Consider the following 13,219-nt stretch of genomic DNA (forward strand, 5'->3'; position numbering starts at 1 on the left):
GTTGTTCCAAATAAAACTTCTAAGAACTGAATGGAAAAGAAAATTGTAAAGTTCAGATAAGTCCCACTGAAATTTGTACTCAGATCCCTGTTTTCAGAGTCCAGAGTGCTAACCATGACACCATCCACCCTCCCGTACCAGGGTGAGCTTTCCATTTTGACAGAAGAGATTTGCCTCAGGGGGCAACTTATCTTTCATTGAAAAATATTATCTCACATAAAAACCACTGTTCAACAGAGTTATAACGTTATTTGAGTCTTTTGGGCAACATCCTTCCCCAACATAGTTCAATATGCAAAAGTTTACCAGAATAGGAAAGCAATCCAATACAGTTTCTCTTTGACAGTAGAATATTAAAAACTTTGACATTTCCACATTCCTGCAGCAGTTTATGCTCCTTTCACATGGGAGGTTCCATGGTGTAATGGTTAGCACTTTGGACTTTGAATCCAATGATCCGAGTTCAAATCTCGGTGGGACCATTTTATGACTCTTGACCAAATCATTTTCTTTCAAGTGTATTCATTAATATCACATATCTAATACCGGTAGGGTGAACAATTAATTTATTGATTATACTCTAAAAGTTTATTAGATGTGAGCAAATAATAGAAATTTTACAATACCTGGAAACTAAATGGCTCAAAATAATGAGAGATTTTACAAACTCACTCTGGTTTCTCAAACTCATCACAGGGGCCTGATGCAAGACATTACTTTTTAAAATCTTACTGTTATTGTTAAGGCGAACAAGGAACTTTTTCATTGCAAAGCATTCATTAAAACAAAACTTGAGGAGTCAAACTTTGTATTACGGGGACCGAAGATGTGCAGTTTGAATAATAATCTTGAAATTCAGACGTACAAAGATTTTACACACTGATTTTCAACAGTAAATCCACAACCAAAAAAGTTGAATCTTTTGAAAGACATGTCAAAGGTGTGAATCTGAAATTCACTTTTAAAGACATTCACAATGAAATGCACTGTGTAAGTCCAGCATGTTGTCAGCTAAGAAATCAGCAAAAATGAACTATCTCATTACTGGCCATATAGATGAGAAAGGAAAATAAACTCATGTTTACAATGTGGATGTGAAAGAACAGTTTCTAGGTTCAGCTTCAATATTTATGTTAATGAATAATTGATATGTTCATATTGTCTAACAGCTATCTAGACGGATAAAGCTATGTATGCATCTATACATACTTATGCGTTCATACGCATCAGTATAAAACATTGATATTATGTTTTTTCTAGACCAAATTCTAAAAAATGAGTTAAACAGTGAATCTCATAATTGTAGTAGGTCCCACCGAGATTTGAACTCGGATTGCTGGATTCAGAGTCCAGAGTGCTAACCATTACACCATGGAACCCTCTCACACAAGAGTGACGTTTCCATTGAGACAAAAGAGAGCGCATCAGTGATGGCCTTCTCTTATATTGATAAAAAGATATCTCATTTGAATGGTCATAGTGGATAGAGCTTTAATGTGATTTGATTCTTTTCAGCTATATTCTCTATAAAAGTGTTAAATATTCAAATGTTTATCTGAATATAAAAGTTATATCACACTGTTCATCTTTGCCTGTAGCATAATAAAACAGTCTACATTTCCAGACTACTGAAGCAATGTCTCTGTCTCCTGCATGGGTGGCTCCATAGAGCAATGGTTGGCAATTTGGACTTTGCATCCAATGATCCGATTTGAAACCTTGGAGGGACTTTTTTTATTACTCTTGAGCTTTTCCATTTCTTCATCTTTGTTCATTGATAGCTCAAATCCAACACCAGTAGGTTGAAATAGTCAATTATTGAATGCTTTCAAAATGTCCATCAGCTTGAACAAGTTACATCAATACAAACTTTAAAATACTTTGACATCAAATTTCTTCACAAAGTAGTTAGCCATTATAAAATCATATTCTGATTTTCTCAAACGCATTTCAGATGGGTGATTCACATCATCACTTTTTTAAGCTTTCCCGCTATTGATAAGGCGAAAATAGCACATTTTGAATGAGAAGTTTTCTTCAATCAAACATAGAGGAACCCAAATGATGATCTCATTCAGCTAGTAAAAATGTTGTTTTATATTAGTATGGAAATCGTGAAAAGAAAATGTTTTTCATGCTGATTTACAACAGTTGATCTCCAATCGTAAAATATAAGATTTTGGTCGGAGGCATCACAGGTACTGATCAAATTCTAATTTTTGAACATTGTTCACAAATCATATGATATGCTTTATATACATAAACTGTATTGTTGGATCAATACTGAGTAAAAAGTGACTATCTCAATTTCAGGACATATAAAAGAGAAAGAAGTAGAAACTCATGTTTCAAATGCTGAGAGGCAACAACTGTTCATGATTTTCACCTCCACTAATTATATTTATTTTTATAATCTATATGTTTATATTTTCCTATAAATATACAGAGACATATAGCTATATATACAGAGATACATATGTACAGGTTGATTTTTACATGTTTATAAGTAAATGTGATGTTGTTCCAAATAAAACTTCTAAGAACTGAATGGAAAAGAAAATTGTAAAGTTCAGATAAGTCCCACTGAAATTTGTACTCAGATCCCTGTTTTCAGAGTCCAGAGTGCTAACCATGACACCATCCACCCTCCCGTACCAGGGTGAGCTTTCCATTTTGACAGAAGAGATTTGCCTCAGGGGGCAACTTATCTTTCATTGAAAAATATTATCTCACATAAAAACCACTGTTCAACAGAGTTATAACGTTATTTGAGTCTTTTGGGCAACATCCTTCCCCAACATAGTTCAATATGCAAAAGTTTACCAGAATAGGAAAGCAATCCAATACAGTTTCTCTTTGACAGTAGAATATTAAAAACTTTGACATTTCCACATTCCTGCAGCAGTTTATGCTCCTTTCACATGGGAGGTTCCATGGTGTAATGGTTAGCACTTTGGACTTTGAATCCAATGATCCAAGTTCAAATCTCGGTGGGACCATTTTATGACTCTTGACCAAATCATTTTCTTTCAAGTGTATTCATTAATATCACATATCTAATACCGGTAGGGTGAACAATTAATTTATTGATTATACTCTAAAAGTTTATTAGATGTGAGCAAATAATAGAAATTTTACAATACCTGGAAACTAAATGGCTAAAAATAATGAGAGATTTTACAAACTCACTCTGGTTTCTCAAACTCATCACAGGGGCCTGATGCAAGACATTACTTTTTAAAATCTTACTGTTATTGTTAAGGCGAACAAGGAACTTTTTCATTGCAAAGCATTCATTAAAACAAAACTTGAGGAGTCAAACTTTGTATTACGGGGACCGAAGATGTGCAGTCTGAATAATAATCTTGAAATTCAGACGTACAAAGATTTTACACACTGATTTTCAACAGTAAATCCACAACCAAAAAAGTTGAATCTTTTGAAAGACATGTCAAAGGTGTGAATCTGAAATTCACTTTTAAAGACATTCACAATGAAATGCACTGTGTAAGTCCAGCATGTTGTCAGCTAAGAAATCAGCAAAAATGAACTATCTCATTACTGGCCATATAGATGAGAAAGGAAAATAAACTCATGTTTACAATGTGGATGTGAAAGAATAGTTTCTAGGTTCAGCTTCAATATTTATGTTAATGAATAATTGATATGTTCATATTGTCTAACAGCTATCTAGATGGATAAAGCTATGTATGCATCTATACATACTTATGCGTTCATACGCATCAGTATAAAACATTGATATTATGTTTTTTCTAGACCAAATTCTAAAAAATGAGTTAAACAGTGAACCTCATAATTGTAGTAGGTCCCACCGAGATTTGAACTCGGATCGCTGGATTCAGAGTCCAGAGTGCTAACCATTACACCATGGAACCCTCTCACACAAGAGTGACTTTTCCATTGAGACAAAACAGAGCGCATCAGTGATGGCCTTCTCTTACATTGATAAAAAGATATCTCATTTGAATGGTCATAGTGGATAGAGCTTTAATGTGATTTGATTCTTTTCAGCTATATTCTCTATAAAAGTGTTAAATATTCAAATGTTTATCTGAATATAAAAGTTATATCACACTGTTCATCTTTGCCTGTAGCATAATAAAACAGTCTACATTTCCAGACTACTGAAGCAATGTCTCTGTCTCCTGCATGGGTGGCTCCATAGAGCAATGGTTGGCAATTTGGACTTTGCATCCAATGATCCGATTTGAAACCTTGGAGGGACTTTTTTTATTACTCTTGAGCTTTTCCATTTCTTCATCTTTGTTCATTGATAGCTCAAATCCAACACCAGTAGGTTGAAATAGTCAATTATTGAATGCTTTCAAAATGTCCATCAGCTTGAACAAGTTACATCAATACAAACTTTAAAATACTTTGACATCAAATTTCTTCACAAAGTAGTTAGCCATTATAAAATCATATTCTGATTTTCTCAAACGCATTTCAGATGGGTGATTCACAGCATCACTTTTTTAAGCTTTCCCGCTATTGATAAGGCGAAAATAGCACATTTTGAATGAGAAGTTTTCTTCAATCAAACATAGAGGAACCCAAATGATGATCTCATTCAGCTAGTAAAAATGTTGTTTTATATTAGTATGGAAATCGTGAAAAGAAAATGTTTTTCATGCTGATTTACAACAGTTGATCTCCAATCGTAAAATATAAGCTTTTGGTCGGAGGCATCACAGGTACTGATCAAATTCTAATTTTTGAACATTGTTCACAAATCATATGATATGCTTTATATACATAAACTGTATTGTTGGATCAATACTGAGTAAAACGTGACTATCTCAATTTCAGGACATATAAAAGAGAAAGAAGTAGAAACTCATGTTTCAAATGCTGAGAGGCAACAACTGTTCATGATTTTCACCTCCACTAATTATATTTATTTTTATAATCTATATGTTTATATTTTCCTATAAATATACAGAGACATATAGCTATATATACAGAGATGCATATGTACAGGTTGATTTTTACATGTTTATAAGTAAATGTGATGTTGTTCCAAATAAAACTTCTAAGAACTGAATGGAAAAGAAAATTGTAAAGTTCAGATAAGTCCCACTGAAATTTGTACTCAGATCCCTGTTTTCAGAGTCCAGAGTGCTAACCATGACACCATCCACCCTCCAGTACCAGGGTGAGCTTTCCATTTTGACAGAAGAGATTTGCCTCAGGGGGCAACTTATCTTTCATTGAAAAATATTATCTCACATAAAAACCACTGTTCAACAGAGTTATAACGTTATTTGAGTCTTTTGGGCAACATCCTTCCCCAACATAGTTCAATATGCAAAAGTTTACCAGAATAGGAAAGCAATCCAATACAGTTTCTCTTTGACAGTAGAATATTAAGAACTTTGACATTTCCACATTCCTGCAGCAGTTTATGCTCCTTTCACATGGGAGGTTCCATGGTGTAATGGTTAGCACTTTGGACTTTGAATCCAATGATCCGAGTTCAAATCTCGGTGGGACCATTTTATGACTCTTGACCAAATCATTTTCTTTCAAGTGTATTCATTAATATCACATATCTAATACCGGTAGGGTGAACAATTAATTTATTGATTATACTCTAAAAGTTTATTAGATGTGAGCAAATAATAGAAATTTTACAATACCTGGAAACTAAATGGCTCAAAATAATGAGAGATTTTACAAACTCACTCTGGTTTCTCAAACTCATCACAGGGGCCTGATGCAAGACATTACTTTTTAAAATCTTACTGTTATTGTTAAGGCGAACAAGGAACTTTTTCATTGCAAAGCATTCATTAAAACAAAACTTGAGGAGTCAAACTTTGTATTACGGGGACCGAAGATGTGCAGTTTGAATAATAATCTTGAAATTCAGACGTACAAAGATTTTACACACTGATTTTCAACAGTAAATCCACAACCAAAAAAGTTGAATCTTTTGAAAGACATGTCAAAGGTGTGAATCTGAAATTCACTTTTAAAGACATTCACAATGAAATGCACTGTGTAAGTCCAGCATGTTGTCAGCTAAGAAATCAGCAAAAATGAACTATCTCATTACTGGCCATATAGATGAGAAAGGAAAATAAACTCATGTTTACAATGTGGATGTGAAAGAACAGTTTCTAGGTTCAGCTTCAATATTTATGTTAATGAATAATTGATATGTTCATATTGTCTAACAGCTATCTAGACGGATAAAGCTATGTATGCATCTATACATACTTATGCGTTCATACGCATCAGTATAAAACATTGATATTATGTTTTTTCTAGACCAAATTCTAAAAAATGAGTTAAACAGTGAATCTCATAATTGTAGTAGGTCCCACCGAGATTTGAACTCGGATTGCTGGATTCAGAGTCCAGAGTGCTAACCATTACACCATGGAACCCTCTCACACAAGAGTGACTTTTCCATTGAGACAAAAGAGAGCGCATCAGTGATGGCCTTCTCTTATATTGATAAAAAGATATCTCATTTGAATGGTCATAGTGGATAGAGCTTTAATGTGATTTGATTCTTTTCAGCTATATTCTCTATAAAAGTGTTAAATATTCAAATGTTTATCTGAATATAAAAGTTATATCACACTGTTCATCTTTGCCTGTAGCATAATAAAACAGTCTACATTTCCAGACTACTGAAGCAATGTCTCTGTCTCCTGCATGGGTGGCTCCATAGAGCAATGGTTGGCAATTTGGACTTTGCATCCAATGATCCGATTTGAAACCTTGGAGGGACTTTTTTTATTACTCTTGAGCTTTTCCATTTCTTCATCTTTGTTCATTGATAGCTCAAATCCAACACCAGTAGGTTGAAATAGTCAATTATTGAATGCTTTCAAAATGTCCATCAGCTTGAACAAGTTACATCAATACAAACTTTAAAATACTTTGACATCAAATTTCTTCACAAAGTAGTTAGCCATTATAAAATCATATTCTGATTTTCTCAAACGCATTTCAGATGGGTGATTCACATCATCACTTTTTTAAGCTTTCCCGCTATTGATAAGGCGAAAATAGCACATTTTGAATGAGAAGTTTTCTTCAATCAAACATAGAGGAACCCAAATGATGATCTCATTCAGCTAGTAAAAATGTTGTTTTATATTAGTATGGAAATCGTGAAAAGAAAATGTTTTTCATGCTGATTTACAACAGTTGATCTCCAATCGTAAAATATAAGCTTTTGGTCGGAGGCATCACAGGTACTGATCAAATTCTAATTTTTGAACATTGTTCACAAATCATATGATATGCTTTATATACATAAACTGTATTGTTGGATCAATACTGAGTAAAAAGTGACTATCTCAATTTCAGGACATATAAAAGAGAAAGAAGTAGAAACTCATGTTTCAAATGCTGAGAGGCAACAACTGTTCATGATTTTCACCTCCACTAATTATATTTATTTTTATAATCTATATGTTTATATTTTCCTATAAATATACAGAGACATATAGCTATATATACAGAGATACATATGTACAGGTTGATTTTTACATGTTTATAAGTAAATGTGATGTTGTTCCAAATAAAACTTCTAAGAACTGAATGGAAAAGAAAATTGTAAAGTTCAGATAAGTCCCACTGAAATTTGTACTCAGATCCCTGTTTTCAGAGTCCAGAGTGCTAACCATGACACCATCCACCCTCCCGTACCAGGGTGAGCTTTCCATTTTGACAGAAGAGATTTGCCTCAGGGGGCAACTTATCTTTCATTGAAAAATATTATCTCACATAAAAACCACTGTTCAACAGAGTTATAACGTTATTTGAGTCTTTTGGGCAACATCCTTCCCCAACATAGTTCAATATGCAAAAGTTTACCAGAATAGGAAAGCAATCCAATACAGTTTCTCTTTGACAGTAGAATATTAAAAACTTTGACATTTCCACATTCCTGCAGCAGTTTATGCTCCTTTCACATGGGAGGTTCCATGGTGTAATGGTTAGCACTTTGGACTTTGAATCCAATGATCCGAGTTCAGATCTCGGTGGGACCATTTTATGACTCTTGACCAAATCATTTTCTTTCAAGTGTATTCATTAATATCACATATCTAATACCGGTAGGGTGAACAATTAATTTATTGATTATACTCTAAAAGTTTATTAGATGTGAGCAAATAATAGAAATTTTACAATACCTGGAAACTAAATGGCTCAAAATAATGAGAGATTTTACAAACTCACTCTGGTTTCTCAAACTCATCACAGGGGCCTGATGCAAGACATTACTTTTTAAAATCTTACTGTTATTGTTAAGGCGAACAAGGAACTTTTTCATCGCAAAGCATTCATTAAAACAAAACTTGAGGAGTCAAACTTTGTATTACGGGGACCGAAGATGTGCAGTTTGAATAATAATCTTGAAATTCAGACGTACAAAGATTTTACACACTGATTTTCAACAGTAAATCCACAACCAAAAAAGTTGAATCTTTTGAAAGACATGTCAAAGGTGTGAATCTGAAATTCACTTTTAAAGACATTCACAATGAAATGCACTGTGTAAGTCCAGCATGTTGTCAGCTAAGAAATCAGCAAAAATGAACTATCTCATTACTGGCCATATAGATGAGAAAGGAAAATAAACTCATGTTTACAATGTGGATGTGAAAGAACAGTTTCTAGGTTCAGCTTCAATATTTATGTTAATGAATAATTGATATGTTCATATTGTCTAACAGCTATCTAGACGGATAAAGCTATGTATGCATCTATACATACTTATGCGTTCATACGCATCAGTATAAAACATTGATATTATGTTTTTTCTAGACCAAATTCTAAAAAATGAGTTAAACAGTGAATCTCATAATTGTAGTAGGTCCCACCGAGATTTGAACTCGGATTGCTGGATTCAGAGTCCAGAGTGCTAACCATTACACCATGGAACCCTCTCACACAAGAGTGACTTTTCCATTGAGACAAAAGAGAGCGCATCAGTGATGGCCTTCTCTTATATTGATAAAAAGATATCTCATTTGAATGGTCATAGTGGATAGAGCTTTAATGTGATTTGATTCTTTTCAGCTATATTCTCTATAAAAGTGTTAAATATTCAAATGTTTATCTGAATATAAAAGTTATATCACACTGTTCATCTTTGCCTGTAGCATAATAAAACAGTCTACATTTCCAGACTACTGAAGCAATGTCTCTGTCTCCTGCATGGGTGGCTCCATAGAGCAATGGTTGGCAATTTGGACTTTGCATCCAATGATCCGATTTGAAACCTTGGAGGGACTTTTTTTATTACTCTTGAGCTTTTCCATTTCTTCATCTTTGTTCATTGATAGCTCAAATCCAACACCAGTAGGTTGAAATAGTCAATTATTGAATGCTTTCAAAATGTCCATCAGCTTGAACAAGTTACATCAATACAAACTTTAAAATACTTTGACATCAAATTTCTTCACAAAGTAGTTAGCCATTATAAAATCATATTCTGATTTTCTCAAACGCATTTCAGATGGGTGATTCACAGCATCACTTTTTTAAGCTTTCCCGCTATTGATAAGGCGAAAATAGCACATTTTGAATGAGAAGTTTTCTTCAATCAAACATAGAGGAACCCAAATGATGATCTCATTCAGCTAGTAAAAATGTTGTTTTATATTAGTATGGAAATCGTGAAAAGAAAATGTTTTTCATGCTGATTTACAACAGTTGATCTCCAATCGTAAAATATAAGCTTTTGGTCGGAGGCATCACAGGTACTGATCAAATTCTAATTTTTGAACATTGTTCAAAAATCATATGATATGCTTTATATACATAAACTGTATTGTTGGATCAATACTGAGTAAAAAGTGACTATCTCAATTTCAGGACATATAAAAGAGAAAGAAGTAGAAACTCATGTTTCAAATGCTGAGAGGCAACAACTGTTCATGATTTTCACCTCCACTAATTATATTTATTTTTATAATCTATATGTTTATATTTTCCTATAAATATACAGAGACATATAGCTATATATACAGAGATACATATGTACAGGTTGATTTTTACATGTTTATAAGTAAATGTGATGTTGTTCCAAATAAAACTTCTAAGAACTGAATGGAAAAGAAAATTGTAAAGTTCAGATAAGTCCCACTGAAATTTGTACTCAGATCCCTGTTTTCAGAGTCCAGAGTGCTAACCATGACACCATCCACCCTCCCGTACCAGGGTGAGCTTTCCATTTTGACAGAAGAGATTTGCCTCAGGGGGCAACTTATCTTTCATTGAAAAATATTATCTCACATAAAAACCACTGTTCAACAGAGTTATAACGTTATTTGAGTCTTTTGGGCAACATCCTTCCCCAACATAGTTCAATATGCAAAAGTTTACCAGAATAGGAAAGCAATCCAATACAGTTTCTCTTTGACAGTAGAATATTAAAAACTTTGACATTTCCACATTCCTGCAGCAGTTTATGCTCCTTTCACATGGGAGGTTCCATGGTGTAATGGTTAGCACTTTGGACTTTGAATCCAATGATCCGAGTTCAGATCTCGGTGGGACCATTTTATGACTCTTGACCAAATCATTTTCTTTCAAGTGTATTCATTAATATCACATATCTAATACCGGTAGGGTGAACAATTAATTTATTGATTATACTCTAAAAGTTTATTAGATGTGAGCAAATAATAGAAATTTTACAATACCTGGAAACTAAATGGCTCAAAATAATGAGAGATTTTACAAACTCACTCTGGTTTCTCAAACTCATCACAGGGGCCTGATGCAAGACATTACTTTTTAAAATCTTACTGTTATTGTTAAGGCGAACAAGGAACTTTTTCATTGCAAAGCATTCATTAAAACAAAACTTGAGGAGTCAAACTTTGTATTACGGGGACCGAAGATGTGCAGTTTGAATAATAATCTTGAAATTCAGACGTACAAAGATTTTACACACTGATTTTCAACAGTAAATCCACAACCAAAAAAGTTGAATATTTTGAAAGACATGTCAAAGGTGTGAATCTGAAATTCACTTTTAAAGACATTCACAATGAAATGCACTGTGTAAGTCCAGCATGTTGTCAGCTAAGAAATCAGCAAAAATGAACTATCTCATTACTGGCCATATAGATGAGAAAGGAAAATAAATTCATGTTTACAATGTGGATGTGAAAGAACAGTTTCTAGGTTCAGCTTCAATATTTATGTTAATGAATAATTGATATGTTCATATTGTCTAACAGCTATCTAGACGGATAAAGCTATGTATGCATCTATACATACTTATGCGTTCATACGCATCAGTATAAAACATTGATATTATGTTTTTTCTAGACCAAATTCTAAAAAATGAGTTAAACAGTGAATCTCATAATTGTAGTAGGTCCCACCGAGATTTGAACTCGGATTGCTGGATTCAGAGTCCAGAGTGCTAACCATTACACCATGGAACCCTCTCACACAAGAGTGACTTTTCCATTGAGACAAAAGAGAGCGCATCAGTGATGGCCTTCTCTTATATTGATAAAAAGATATCTCATTTGAATGGTCATAGTGGATAGAGCTTTAATGTGATTTGATTCTTTTCAGCTATATTCTCTATAAAAGTGTTAAATATTCAAATGTTTATCTGAATATAAAAGTTATATCACACTGTTCATCTTTGCCTGTAGCATAATAAAACAGTCTACATTTCCAGACTACTGAAGCAATGTCTCTGTCTCCTGCATGGGTGGCTCCATAGAGCAATGGTTGGCAATTTGGACTTTGCATCCAATGATCCGATTTGAAACCTTGGAGGGACTTTTTTTATTACTCTTGAGCTTTTCCATTTCTTCATCTTTGTTCATTGATAGCTCAAATCCAACACCAGTAGGTTGAAATAGTCAATTATTGAATGCTTTCAAAATGTCCATCAGCTTGAACAAGTTACATCAATACAAACTTTAAAATACTTTGACATCAAATTTCTTCACAAAGTAGTTAGCCATTATAAAATCATATTCTGATTTTCTCAAACGCATTTCAGATGGGTGATTCACATCATCACTTTTTTAAGCTTTCCCGCTATTGATAAGGCGAAAATAGCACATTTTGAATGAGAAGTTTTCTTCAATCAAACATAGAGGAACCCAAATGATGATCTCATTCAGCTAGTAAAAATGTTGTTTTATATTAGTATGGAAATCGTGAAAAGAAAATGTTTTTCATGCTGATTTACAACAGTTGATCTCCAATCGTAAAATATAAGCTTTTGGTCGGAGGCATCACAGGTACTGATCAAATTCTAATTTTTGAACATTGTTCACAAATCATATGATATGCTTTATATACATAAACTGTATTGTTGGATCAATACTGAGTAAAAAGTGACTATCTCAATTTCAGGACATATAAAAGAGAAAGAAGTAGAAACTCATGTTTCAAATGCTGAGAGGCAACAACTGTTCATGATTTTCACCTCCACTAATTATATTTATTTTTATAATCTATATGTTTATATTTTCCTATAAATATACAGAGACATATAGCTATATATACAGAGATACATATGTACAGGTTGATTTTTACATGTTTATAAGTAAATGTGATGTTGTTCCAAATAAAACTTCTAAGAACTGAATGGAAAAGAAAATTGTAAAGTTCAGATAAGTCCCACTGAAATTTGTACTCAGATCCCTGTTTTCAGAGTCCAGAGTGCTAACCATGACACCATCCACCCTCCCGTACCAGGGTGAGCTTTCCATTTTGACAGAAGAGATTTGCCTCAGGGGGCAACTTATCTTTCATTGAAAAATATTATCTCACATAAAAACCACTGTTCAACAGAGTTATAACGTTATTTGAGTCTTTTGGGCAACATCCTTCCCCAACATAGTTCAATATGCAAAAGTTTACCAGAATAGGAAAGCAATCCAATACAGTTTCTCTTTGACAGTAGAATATTAAAAACTTTGACATTTCCACATTCCTGCAGCAGTTTATGCTCCTTTCACATGGGAGGTTCCATGGTGTAATGGTTAGCACTTTGGACTTTGAATCCAATGATCCGAGTTCAGATCTCGGTGGGACCATTTTATGACTCTTGACCAAATCATTTTCTTTCAAGTGTATTCATTAATATCACATATCTAATACCGGTAGGGTGAACAATTAATTTATTGATTATACTCTAAAAGTTTATTAGATGTGAGCAAATAATAGAAATTTTACAATACCTGGAAAC

At 33.5% G+C, this 13,219-nt stretch overlaps 7 non-coding genes across 7 annotated transcripts; 2 read left to right on the forward strand and 5 right to left on the reverse strand.

The window, feature by feature from the left end:
* Positions 1-410: 410 nt before the first annotated feature.
* Positions 411-482, forward strand: TRNAQ-UUG (transfer RNA glutamine (anticodon UUG)). Its single transcript has one exon. It is a non-coding gene; the product is annotated as a tRNA-Gln (tRNA).
* Positions 483-1,307: 825 nt separating this feature from the next.
* Positions 1,308-1,379, reverse strand: TRNAQ-CUG (transfer RNA glutamine (anticodon CUG)). The gene has a single exon. It is a non-coding gene; the product is annotated as a tRNA-Gln (tRNA).
* A 2,445-nt stretch (positions 1,380-3,824) lies between these two features.
* Positions 3,825-3,896, reverse strand: TRNAQ-CUG (transfer RNA glutamine (anticodon CUG)). Its single transcript has one exon. It is a non-coding gene; the product is annotated as a tRNA-Gln (tRNA).
* A 1,548-nt stretch (positions 3,897-5,444) lies between these two features.
* TRNAQ-UUG (transfer RNA glutamine (anticodon UUG)) lies at positions 5,445-5,516 on the forward strand. Its single transcript has one exon. It is a non-coding gene; the product is annotated as a tRNA-Gln (tRNA).
* An 825-nt stretch (positions 5,517-6,341) lies between these two features.
* On the reverse strand, positions 6,342-6,413 carry TRNAQ-CUG (transfer RNA glutamine (anticodon CUG)). Its single transcript has one exon. It is a non-coding gene; the product is annotated as a tRNA-Gln (tRNA).
* Positions 6,414-8,858: 2,445 nt separating this feature from the next.
* Positions 8,859-8,930, reverse strand: TRNAQ-CUG (transfer RNA glutamine (anticodon CUG)). Its single transcript has one exon. It is a non-coding gene; the product is annotated as a tRNA-Gln (tRNA).
* Positions 8,931-11,375: 2,445 nt separating this feature from the next.
* Positions 11,376-11,447, reverse strand: TRNAQ-CUG (transfer RNA glutamine (anticodon CUG)). Its single transcript has one exon. It is a non-coding gene; the product is annotated as a tRNA-Gln (tRNA).
* Between the last annotated feature and the right edge of the window lie 1,772 nt (positions 11,448-13,219).

The sequence above is a fragment of the Triturus cristatus genome, chromosome 5_2, assembly GCF_964204655.1.
Source record: "Triturus cristatus chromosome 5_2, aTriCri1.1, whole genome shotgun sequence".
Classification (NCBI taxonomy): domain Eukaryota; kingdom Metazoa; phylum Chordata; class Amphibia; order Caudata; family Salamandridae; genus Triturus; species Triturus cristatus.